Source organism: Odontesthes bonariensis, chromosome 24 (genome assembly GCF_027942865.1).
Source record: "Odontesthes bonariensis isolate fOdoBon6 chromosome 24, fOdoBon6.hap1, whole genome shotgun sequence".
In the NCBI taxonomy this organism is placed as follows: Eukaryota; Metazoa; Chordata; class Actinopteri; order Atheriniformes; family Atherinopsidae; genus Odontesthes; species Odontesthes bonariensis.
In genome coordinates this window covers 13983940-13994883 of record NC_134529.1, presented here as the reverse complement: position 1 = coordinate 13994883, position 10944 = coordinate 13983940, and positions in this window count along the sequence as shown.

Here is a 10944-nt window from a genome sequence, read left to right as displayed (position 1 = left end):
GTATACTGCCTAAACGCTGCAGGATAATGAAACACAAGTGGAGTTTCTCTCTAAGAACTGAACTTATTTTGTTTTAGCCATAATGAAGTAATTAAAATCTTCCACTGTGGTTAAAAAAACAGCTTCACACAAAAGACACAAACCAGTAACATTCGAAATCAGAGCCAAACTGTGTATGTAATGAGTGCCATGCACAAAACAAATATTTGGCTGACAGATTTTATTTCAAAGTATTACATTATTATGGACAACCATCGTATACTTCATCTTTAAGTTTATTATTTCTCTGGGTTCAGCTCCACAACAAATAGATCTTCAACACTCATGCAATTTCCTAGTAATCTAAGCCTTAATTATTATCTTGCAGGGGCCCAAACTCCAGCACACTCTAATAGCTGGGAACCAGAGGTCACATATTGTTAAAACTCCAATCGCACGCATCCTTTGATTCCCTCATAATGTGTAATGGATGACAAGCCAGCTGTGGGATGGCAAGAGAAACCACCAGAAGCTTACTGTCATTTTCACTATAAACAAAAAGAGTTTCAACACGCAATCTTTTGTTGCACAATAGAAAACCCCATCTTTTGAAGCTTGAAAATACATTTTCTTGTGTAAAAACAACAATATCAAATGATGTGTTTGTAACTATTTCTGGAACCAAATAAAAGTGTTCCTATGGGTAATGTGAGTGGTGCAAATTACAGCACGTCCGGTGGTAAAAATAATATTATTTAAAAGTATGCAATATATAATGCTGCGGTTGCAAGACTGTGTAAAGTGCGAATGGTCTGTTCATACTTGACCCCAGAAAAATGGGACAACTAACAATTACTTAGCTTAAGCTTTCTTCAGTGATGTGTTATGCGCAGAATACTGAACCGTTACTGAAATAACACAAAAGAAAACATCGAGTGGAATTTGTGTTGATGTAAGACGGGCTGAATAACTCAAACTATACAGCACAGTGTATCCTCCCACGTGTTTTACATTTGAATGAACAGATGCTTGAAAATGTCTGTAACTGGTAATAATTGAGTGAGTAGAAGATCAAGTGATCTCTGGAGACCTAAAGTTGCATGTGCGATTTTAGTTTTCCCTTCCTGCAACTTTTCTCAAGATCTACTGACTTACTAAGCGTTTTTATTCTTATTTTTTTTAATTATTCAGAGGTTTTTTAATGCTCTCTTCAAACATCAGTACAAACCCTTCAAATTTCGCCCATCAACATCAGCAGCTAGGAGCTCCTGTTTGCAGCTGACAAGCTCTCTGAAAATGCAAAATATGTTGCCAACAAAACTGTAGAAGGCCATAAGAAAAACAGAAAGTGTTTCTTTTGTTTATAATGCAATAAAGAAGTGACAGTAAAAGGAAATGTGGAGGTAAAGTTGTCCAAAACCAACTTTCTATGAGAACTCCTCATGAGAAATACAAATAAATTTTCTCAGTTTGACTGGAATTGACTTTAAGGAAGATTTTTCAGACTCTTGGGTGGTGGTGCACTTACCTAAGCGATACCTTATTTATCCTCATCACAAGACTTGAATGACACCGAAACAAATCTTGTACATTATCTGAAGCATTCCTGTGGATTGATGAAGTTAGAATAGATTGAATGAAGATTTGTTGGTTGAAAACAGGCTGCAGACTGTCATTAAAAGAACTTCTCTACAGCTGTTAAGCACGTGGAGAGATGAATCATGCTTTGTACTTGTGATGCAGCCAGTAGCTGGAGGAACATTTCGCTAGTACAGGGAACAATAGACTTAATTACATGTTTGGAGTCAAATATATCACATGTCATTAAAAAGAATGAACTTTAAAAAAGAACATGTGTGTACTGTACCTGGCCCAGTGTTTAGAAAAGATTGTGAGTGAGGAAGTGGGGCCAGTTTCTGTCATACTTCATGTGTCAGGCTAGTTATCGGGCCGTCTTTTTGTAGTGGAAAACTATCTCTATTAACCTTTAGGTCAAAATGATCATAGACTTCTTGGTTCTCAAAAATCACAATTATACATTGTACAAATATGATATGAATATCTGGCAACACCGTATGTCATAGTACGAATAACATGCTGTGTTTGTCAGTCACTGCTTGTGAGAAAACAAGAATACTTTCAGATTTAGTTGTCATATGGGCATAAAAACAACAATATTTTGTTTGTATGAGAAATGAAGTTTGGTATAGGACTCTTTTCCCCCCTTTTAGCATCCTGGAGATATGGACACAAGCTGGTTGAGAGAGAGTGAGAGAAGTAGGCCTTCTCCTTCCGCCTTTCAACGTTGCGTTCACTGATTACCACTTAGTCTGATCAAATGCAGTCACAGTTAGGTCAGCGAGGTTACACCAGCTGCATCAAAGGTTGTGAGAAAGTGACTTTGGTGATAAAGAGTTATGGCAAGTTCTTTGAAGCATTTTTCTAAGATTATCTTGCTGAATATCAGATCTCTCCTTTCGAAGTCTCTGTTAGTGAATGAGTTGATTTGTGATCATCATATTGATATATTTTGTCTTACAGAAACCTGGCTGCAGCAGGAGGATCATGTTAGCATTAATGAATCAACTCCCTCTGACTGTTTAAATGTTCACGTTCCTCGAACCACAGGCAGAGGAGGAGGAGTGGCAGCTATCTTCAGATCAGGGTTACTCATCAGTCCCAGACCCAAGATTAGTTTGAGCTCTTTTGAATATCTGATTCTCAGTTTTTCCCACGCAAAGTGGAAATCACAGAAACCTCTTGTGTTTGTTGTTGTGTATCGTCCACCTGGCCCTTATTCTGAGTTTCTGTCTGAATTCTCAGAGTTTTTATCCCAGTTAGTGCTGAGTACAGATAAAGTCATTGTAGTGGGTGACTTTAATATTCATGTAGATGTTGAAAATGACTGCCTGAATATGAACTTTAATTCTATATTAGACTCTATTGGATTTTCTCAGTGTGTTCACGGACCGACTCACTGCCTTAATCACACCCTTGATCTTGTTCTGACTTATGGCATTGAGAGTGAACAGTTAACAGTGTTCCCTCATAACCCTGTCTTATCTGACCATTTTCTGATAACCTTTGAGTTTACATTACTTGACTATACAGTTTCTGAGAAGAAATTTACATATAGAAGGTGTCTATCAGAGGATGCTGTAACCAGATTTAAAGAATTAATTCCATCATCCTTTTCTTCACTGCCATGTGCAGATATGACAGAGGACGACTACATAAACTTTACTCCAGCAGCACTTGACTCTCTTGTTGACAGCACTATAGTTTCAATGCGTACAGCACTGGACAATGATGCCCCTCTGAAAAGGAAGGTAATCAGTCAGAAGAGGTTGGCTCCTTGGTATAATTCACAGCTGCGTGCTTTAAAGCAGACTGCAAGAAAGCTGGAGAGACAGTGGCGTTCCTCTAATTTAGAAGAGTCTCAGTTAGTCTGGAAAGATAGTTTAACAATGTATAAGAAAGCCCTTCGTAAAGCTAGAACTGCTTATTATTCATCATTGATAGAAGAGAATAAGAACAATCCCAGGTTTCTTTTCAGCACTGTAGCCAGTCTGACTAAGAGTCCGAGCTCTGCTGAGCCAGTTATTCCTTTAACTCTCAGCAGTGATGATTTCATGAGCTTCTTTATTAATAAAATTGTTTCTATCAGAGAGAAGATTGATGGAGTCCTTCCCACTATTATTAGTGATGTATCATCAAGTACAGCAGCTTTAGAAGTATCTTTAGAACCTGATTTGTATTTAGACGGCTTCTGCCCAGTTGATCTCTCTGAACTAACAACAGCAATAGTCTCTTCTAAACCATCAACTTGTGTTTTAGACCCAATCCCAACCAGACTGTTCAAGGAGGTTTTCCCATTAATTGACACTTCCATATTGGATTTGATCAATCTGTCTTTGTTGACAGGATATGTACCTCAGACTTTTAAGGTTGCTGTAATTAAACCTTTACTTAAAAAACCTACTCTTGATTCAGAAGTGTTGGCTCATTATAGACCTATATCCAATCTCCCTTTTATGTCTAAAGTTCTTGAAAAAATAGTTGCAGCTCAGCTTTGTGATCATTTACACAGAAATAATTTGTTTGAAGAGTTTCAGTCAGGATTCAGAGTGCATCATAGCACAGAAACAGCACTGCTGAAAGTTACCAATGATCTCCTCTTAGCCTCTGATAGCGGACTTGTGTCTGTGCTTGTCCTGTTGGATCTCAGTGCTGCATTTGATACGGTCGATCACAGTATCTTATTACACAGACTTGAACATGTTATTGGGATTAAAGGAACTGCATTAGGCTGGTTTAAATCATATTTATCTGATAGATTTCAGTTTGTTCTTGTAAATGAAGAATCTTCCTCACACACCAGAGTAAGTCATGGAGTTCCCCAGGGTTCTGTGCTTGGACCGATTCTTTTTACTTTATACATGCTTCCATTAGGTAACATTATTAGACAGCATGGCATAAATTTCCATTGCTATGCTGATGATACTCAGCTGTACTTATCTATAAAACCAGATGAAACCAATAGGTTGGTCAGACTACAAGCATGTCTTAAAGACATAAAGACCTGGATGACTCAGAACTGTCTGCTGCTAAATTCAGACAAAACTGAAGTCGTTATCTTTGGACCTGAGCGTTTCAGGGAGAAATTGTCTAGCTATATAGTTACTCTAGATGGTATTTCCTTGGCTTCTAGTTCTACAGTGAGGAACCTTGGAGATATTTTTGACCAGAACTTATCATTTGACTCGCATATAAAACAGGTTTCTAGGACTGCCTTCTTTCACCTTCGTAATATTGTTAAAATCAGGAACATCTTGTCTCAGAGTGATGCAGAAAAACTAATTCATGCATTTGTTACTTCAAGATTGGACTACTGTAATTCTTTATTATTGGGCTGTCCTACATATTCTCTGAAAAGCCTTCAGTTGATCCAAAATGCTGCAGCCAGAGTTCTGATGAGAACTAACAGGAGAGATCATATTTCTCCAGTTTTAGATTCTCTTCATTGGCTCCCTGTTAAATTCAGAATAGAATTTAAGATTCTTCTCCTTACATATAAAACTCTTAATGACCGAGCTCCATCATATCTTAAAGATCTCATTGTAAGATATTTTCCTAACAGAGCACTTCGTTCCCAAACTACAGGTTTACTTGAGGTTCCCAGAGTTTCTAAAAGTAGAATGGGAGGCAGAGCCTTCAGTTATCAGGCCCCTCAATTGTGGAATAAGCTGCCAGTAAATGTCCGGGAAGCAGACACCCTTTCCACTTTTAAGACCAGGCTTAAAACTTTCCTTTTTTATAAAGCTTATAGTTAGGTCTGTTGAATCTGATAGTGTCTGCTAGTGTGTCTTGTTCTGCCTCCACCTCTGGCACCCTCTATACTTTCATTACCCCCTACCCGAACCAGGGTTTGAATCCCATTCCCGCTTCTCTTACCTCTTTTATTTCTCCCCCTACCCGAACCAGGGTTTGCATCCCCACCCCGCTGTGACTGGTGTGCAGTTGGTGAGAGGCTGAGGTAGCTTGTGGATGTAAAAAGATGGTTGTTGTGGTGTGAGGAGCAGATCTATATAGGGAGTATAGGGAATTACTCACTGAGTCTGGTCCTTTACTTTATTTTATTATTTATTTTTTCGTTAGCACAAGTTTCTTGTGTTTACCTTGAATAGGGATGGCTCATGTGATCCTGAAACACCCCATAGTTAAGCTGCTATAGGCCTAGACTGCTGGGGGGCCTCATCTGACACACCTTTCCTCACTTTACTCTCTTTATGTATATGTGATATTATTGTGGTCATTAACTCGTGTTTCCCTGTTCCAACAGATATCCTTTGAATGGTGTTACAGTGCCGCCGTCGCGGTGGCCCCCTGCCCCCCTCCCCATCCCCCCCCCCCCCCCCTTCCCCCCCCCCCCCCCCCCCTTTTTCTGTCTTCTCAAACCCCAGCTGGTCGAGGCGGATGGCCACCCTTCCTGAGTCTGGTTCTGCCAGAGGTTTCTTCCTGTTAAAAGGGAGTCGTTTCTCTCCACAGTCGCCTCAGGCACGCCGCTCAGGCCGGGAGATTGGACCGAAAAACAAAAAGTTTTCAGTGCAATCTGTTGGTTTTCTTAGCTAGGAAATTGTTTTTGAATTGGCTCTATATGAACGAATTGGATTATTTTATGAATTATGATTATTATTAATTAATTGAATTCCAATTGGCTTGAATTGGACTTACTATCTAAGTGCCTTGAGATGACATTTGTTGTATTTGGCGCTATATAAATAAAAATGAATTGAATTGAATTGAATCTCAGAATGGTAGAGGTTATTGAAACAAAGTAAAGCATTCTTTCCAAAACAGCTCAGCTTCTTTTGGCGTGGTATTACTTGCCTTGAGATGCATGGGCCCTCATGTTTGTGAATCTTTGTAGCTCTCTCCTCTATTGTCCAGCTTGCTGGGGTGACTGTAAGTGATATGTTGCAGGTGAGTGCAGATGACAGGCAGTGATTATGACTGTGTGTGTGCGTGAGCTTGTTTTTTCAACATGATGGCAACGAAAATCTGACTACACACCAACTTATGATGACTTCCTGTAAACGTGGGGAGCATTTTTAATTGTGTTGCCTCACAATGAGATGGTTACCGGTTCGTGTCTCTCGTGTGGAGTTTGCATGTTCTTCCCCTGCATGTGTGGGTGCAGCTTTCTCTCATGATCCAAAAAACTGCACGTTACGTTATCACATGATTCTTAATTGGCCACCGAGTGTGCCTGGTGGTTTGTCATTGTGCTGAAACAGCAATAGACTGTCAACTTGTCCAGGGATTACCCTGCTTCTCACCCAATGGCAGCTTGGAAAGGCTCCAGCCCAAGAGCAACCGGTAACTGGATAAAGTGGGTTTAGATAATGGATGAATAGACGTGATAGCCTCATTTTTATGAGCATGACCGCTTGGAAAGAGAACACGACCATGAGAAAGGACTAGTGTGACAGATGAGACACTAACAGAGCAGGTCAGGTTAGGAAAATTAGAGTATCAGATGGTCAAATGGGACAAAGAGTCAACACAGTTTTGTCTGTTCGAATGTGTCACTCTTCAAAAGGAGGCTTTATCATATAATAGAGGCAGAAACAACGAGACCTTAGAGTTGGCAAAGTGGTAAAGGGTAATTAAGACACACTATCACATGACATCTTCTTCAATGTCAAGGCTCTAACTTTTTCTTAGGGTTTTACTCTTGCTGCTCACTGAAAATACTAACAAAGTGTGATAAGAACTCAAACCGAATTTAAGTTATTAATTTTAATTTCATTTCGTGAAAGTTCGTCTGAACAGAACATCAAACAGCAATAACCTGATGAAAATCCAAAGCTTCAAATGGGCTAAGCCTTCAGTGTTTCATATTCTAACAATGCCTTTGGAAATCCAGAGAAGAGCTCAATTAAAAATATTTTCAGTGTCTCCTATCAGACACAGTCATGTTTGGCCTCTGGTTTCAGTTACTTTTTGTGGTTCAGATAGTAGAATTACTCATGCAGAAATGTTGGCTTTATAAGTTGGAACTGAGGAAAAATGTCATTACTCACATCCATTCACGAGGTTGGCATGAAAAAGGGGGATTTAGGAAAGGACCTGACTGGATACAGAAGTTACTTTTTCTGCATCTGCAACACATTATTAAGTGTTAGACATTAAATTCATTTTTCCTCCCATCCAGAACTTATATAGAGCCAACACCCACACACATTCCTCAGAGGTGAATCTCCAGCCGTAAGCACAGTCAATCAACCAGGGAGGATTGATTTTAAAGGCAGCATGTTTGCGGAAATAAACTCAAATAATCAAAATAATGTTTTTTTTCCTATAAATTGGCTTTTTTTAAAAAAAAAAACCTCCATCCATTTCAACATCTTTACAATTTATGTGTCCACTCCAGACATCCTGTTTTCTTTTTTTCATTAGTTTTAATAAATTATATTCCTAATCACTGGCTAAGCTGAGAGCCCAGGATAAACACACAAGGGATAATGAGTTAATTGTTTACAGGAAGCAAACAGAGACTGAAAAAAACAGGTACAGCCAGTATGAGGTCACAACACTGTTCAATTTCAAATCCTCTTGGATCTGCTACCACTACATTAAAGGTATGATTATGTGCCATGTTTCTGTTGCTGTTTTGTTTTTGCAACTTTAATGGTTCCTTTCAGTCTTTCTGCAAAAATACTGCAAGTTTTGTCTATCGATTGAAGCGCAGAGTTGAAGATATCAGCTTCTTTTTTTGCAAGATTGCCCTGCAAATACTTCAGTGCACCCCTCCCCTCTTTATAAGAAAATAGAGCAGTGTGAGAAGAGTTGACTTAATCTCAAATTACCTTTGATTTCCTTCTATGTAGCTATTGTTAGCTTTGATATTAGCTCTAATGTTATATATTTTTTCAATTGTAAGTCGCTTTGGATAAAAGCGTCTGCTAAATGCATAAACATAAACATAAACATAAACATTAAAAAGGTGGATTTTGTTTTTCCAATATCTAATGACAACATATATTAAGCATCATTTTTAATGAGAATTTAGCTTTTGTTTTTTCTTCAGATGTTTTTGTCACTCATAAAGTTTAAAGTCATGAAGGCCTTAAAAAAAGTTTAAGCAACTGATGTGTAATTCCATTGTGTAAACTTTATTGTGAGACTTTATTCCTCTCTTCTAGTCACTGTGGGTAGGATGGTTAGGTAATGTTAGAACTTGACTAGTGATGCAATCATCCTTTTGGGACATCTGCAAAATGAAATATCCTGCAAAGGGAGCCTTGTTATATACAGCCATATACCTGCTTATAACAGGTATATAATTGCTCTACAGGCGATAGCAGGGCAGTGGACACTTTAACATACATCAACATCACATTTTACATACAGGGTTTCACACTGTTGTAATCTAAGCCCAATCTCGAAAGAATACTGAATAATACATTATATTTCTTTTTCAATGCCTAAAGTCTTGGTCCATGATTTTCTCATGACCTGCTTACGTAAATGCTCCAGAAGTCTATGGAACATTGTATCTTTATCAGGGGTACAGAGAGGTGTCTATACGGCTCAAGCCCAATTTTCCCGGTTTTATAATATGTCATAAAAAAATGTGGATTTAGCAATGCAAGAGAGGTAATCTGATTTTGATTCAGCTATAAACAGAACAGATATTCATCTGGTGTGTCCTCGTGTTACATTGACTTTGTCCTGAAACTGACTAAATGTTTTCACATTAATAGTTGTTGGGTCATGTCAGCACTGAAAAGACATTCAGTTGGCAGCAGTTTAATTGGCTAAAAAGGTTTACACAAAGGATTTGTGTGAAAAGATATCAAAAATGTTTTTGATACATTAGTATGAAAGTTGTGATGAAGGGCTGAAATACTAAAACTGTTCACCTTTTTAATATTGCATGTTTCATAATTTCCCTGATATTAAACAAAAACAGATGAAAATACATTTGGTATCAACAATCTGCCAACAACTTCACAATTGGCGCATCTCTAGCACTCCTTTATAGCAGGAGTTGACTGTTGAGGGCTTGGCTAGTGGACAGCACATTACACAGAGGCAGATAATGAATAAGGACTGTTTTATTGATGGGAATGTAATGAGCCGGACTGGAGGAAAGGCTGGACAGAAGCTGGTTTGGTAGCCAGGAAACTGGAGATAGGGCTTGTGCATGTGGCTGAAGCTTCTGCTGAAAGTAGGGTCATACAGGGCAGGATGGGAATGTTGACAGGTGCCAGGAAGAGTGGAGGAGCTGATCTGAGGATGAGAGGAGAGATGCAGAGGTTAGGCTGAGGTGAACTGAAGGGACAGGGAAATAGACATTAATCATAAGGCATCACTGAAGGAAAAGGAAAAGAGTTAAAGAGGCAAGAAACGTGACTAACTGCTTGAACTGAGTCGCTGATATGTCATAGTGGAAGTAGCAAGGCTTACAGAACTGGTTGCAGCCGGTTGGCCTGTGCTCTTACTGCAGCAGACCAGTCTCCACTCCTGCAATTAGACACACAAACAGAAAGGGAAAGTGACAAGAAAATCAATAGTTGTGACAATGACAAATTTCAGTGCCGACAAAATCAGAGTGTTAAAGTCTGATGAGCCAGATTTGCATGTGTTTAAAATGATCACCAATTTATACTTTCCTGTCTGGCCTTTGGGAAACCTTGGCCAAATATGAAAACATGAGGGTCCTGTCTTCTGTAGCTTCCAAGAACCACCAACAAAAGGAATGTACCCTCATCAAAGCTTTATTTACATTTTCTTCAACTTCAAGCAGAATCCAAAGGGAGCTTAAGCTGAGAAAATACAGAATTCAAATCATACAAAAGACAGCAAACCTTTCTCAACTCAACAAAACAGGGGAGAAAGGAGCAATGTCACCAAAGAGAGTGACAGATGGAAATACATACACTGGAAGTTAAAAACATACACCAACTCAGCCATGGGGTTATAAAACTGGCAAAAACACAAATGTATTTTTGCTACTGACCAAAGGATTGGTTTGAAGGAACAAGTCATCCTAGCAAGAACAAACAAGAGTGCTTTTTAACATACTTCATATAAAAACTGCTGAAAGAAGGGGCATTTTACAATGATAATGCTGGACAGGACTACTTTATGAAAAAAAAAAACACCTTCTCTAACAAATTAGGGAACACTGACAAAAGCAGAGAATAGGATTTTCTAGCCAGAGGCCAAATACGCATCCCTTTTTTATAATTTCTTTCTTCATTTTTTTACCAGCTTTATCCAGTTATGGGCTGCAGTGCCTGGAGCCTGTTCCAGCTGCCATTGGGCGAGACGCTTGGTACGCCCAGTCCATCACAGGACCACACAACCACCAATTAAGAGTTACCAATTAACCTACCATGCATGTTGTTAGATGGTGGGAGGAAGCTGGAGTACCTGGAGATAACCCACATGTGC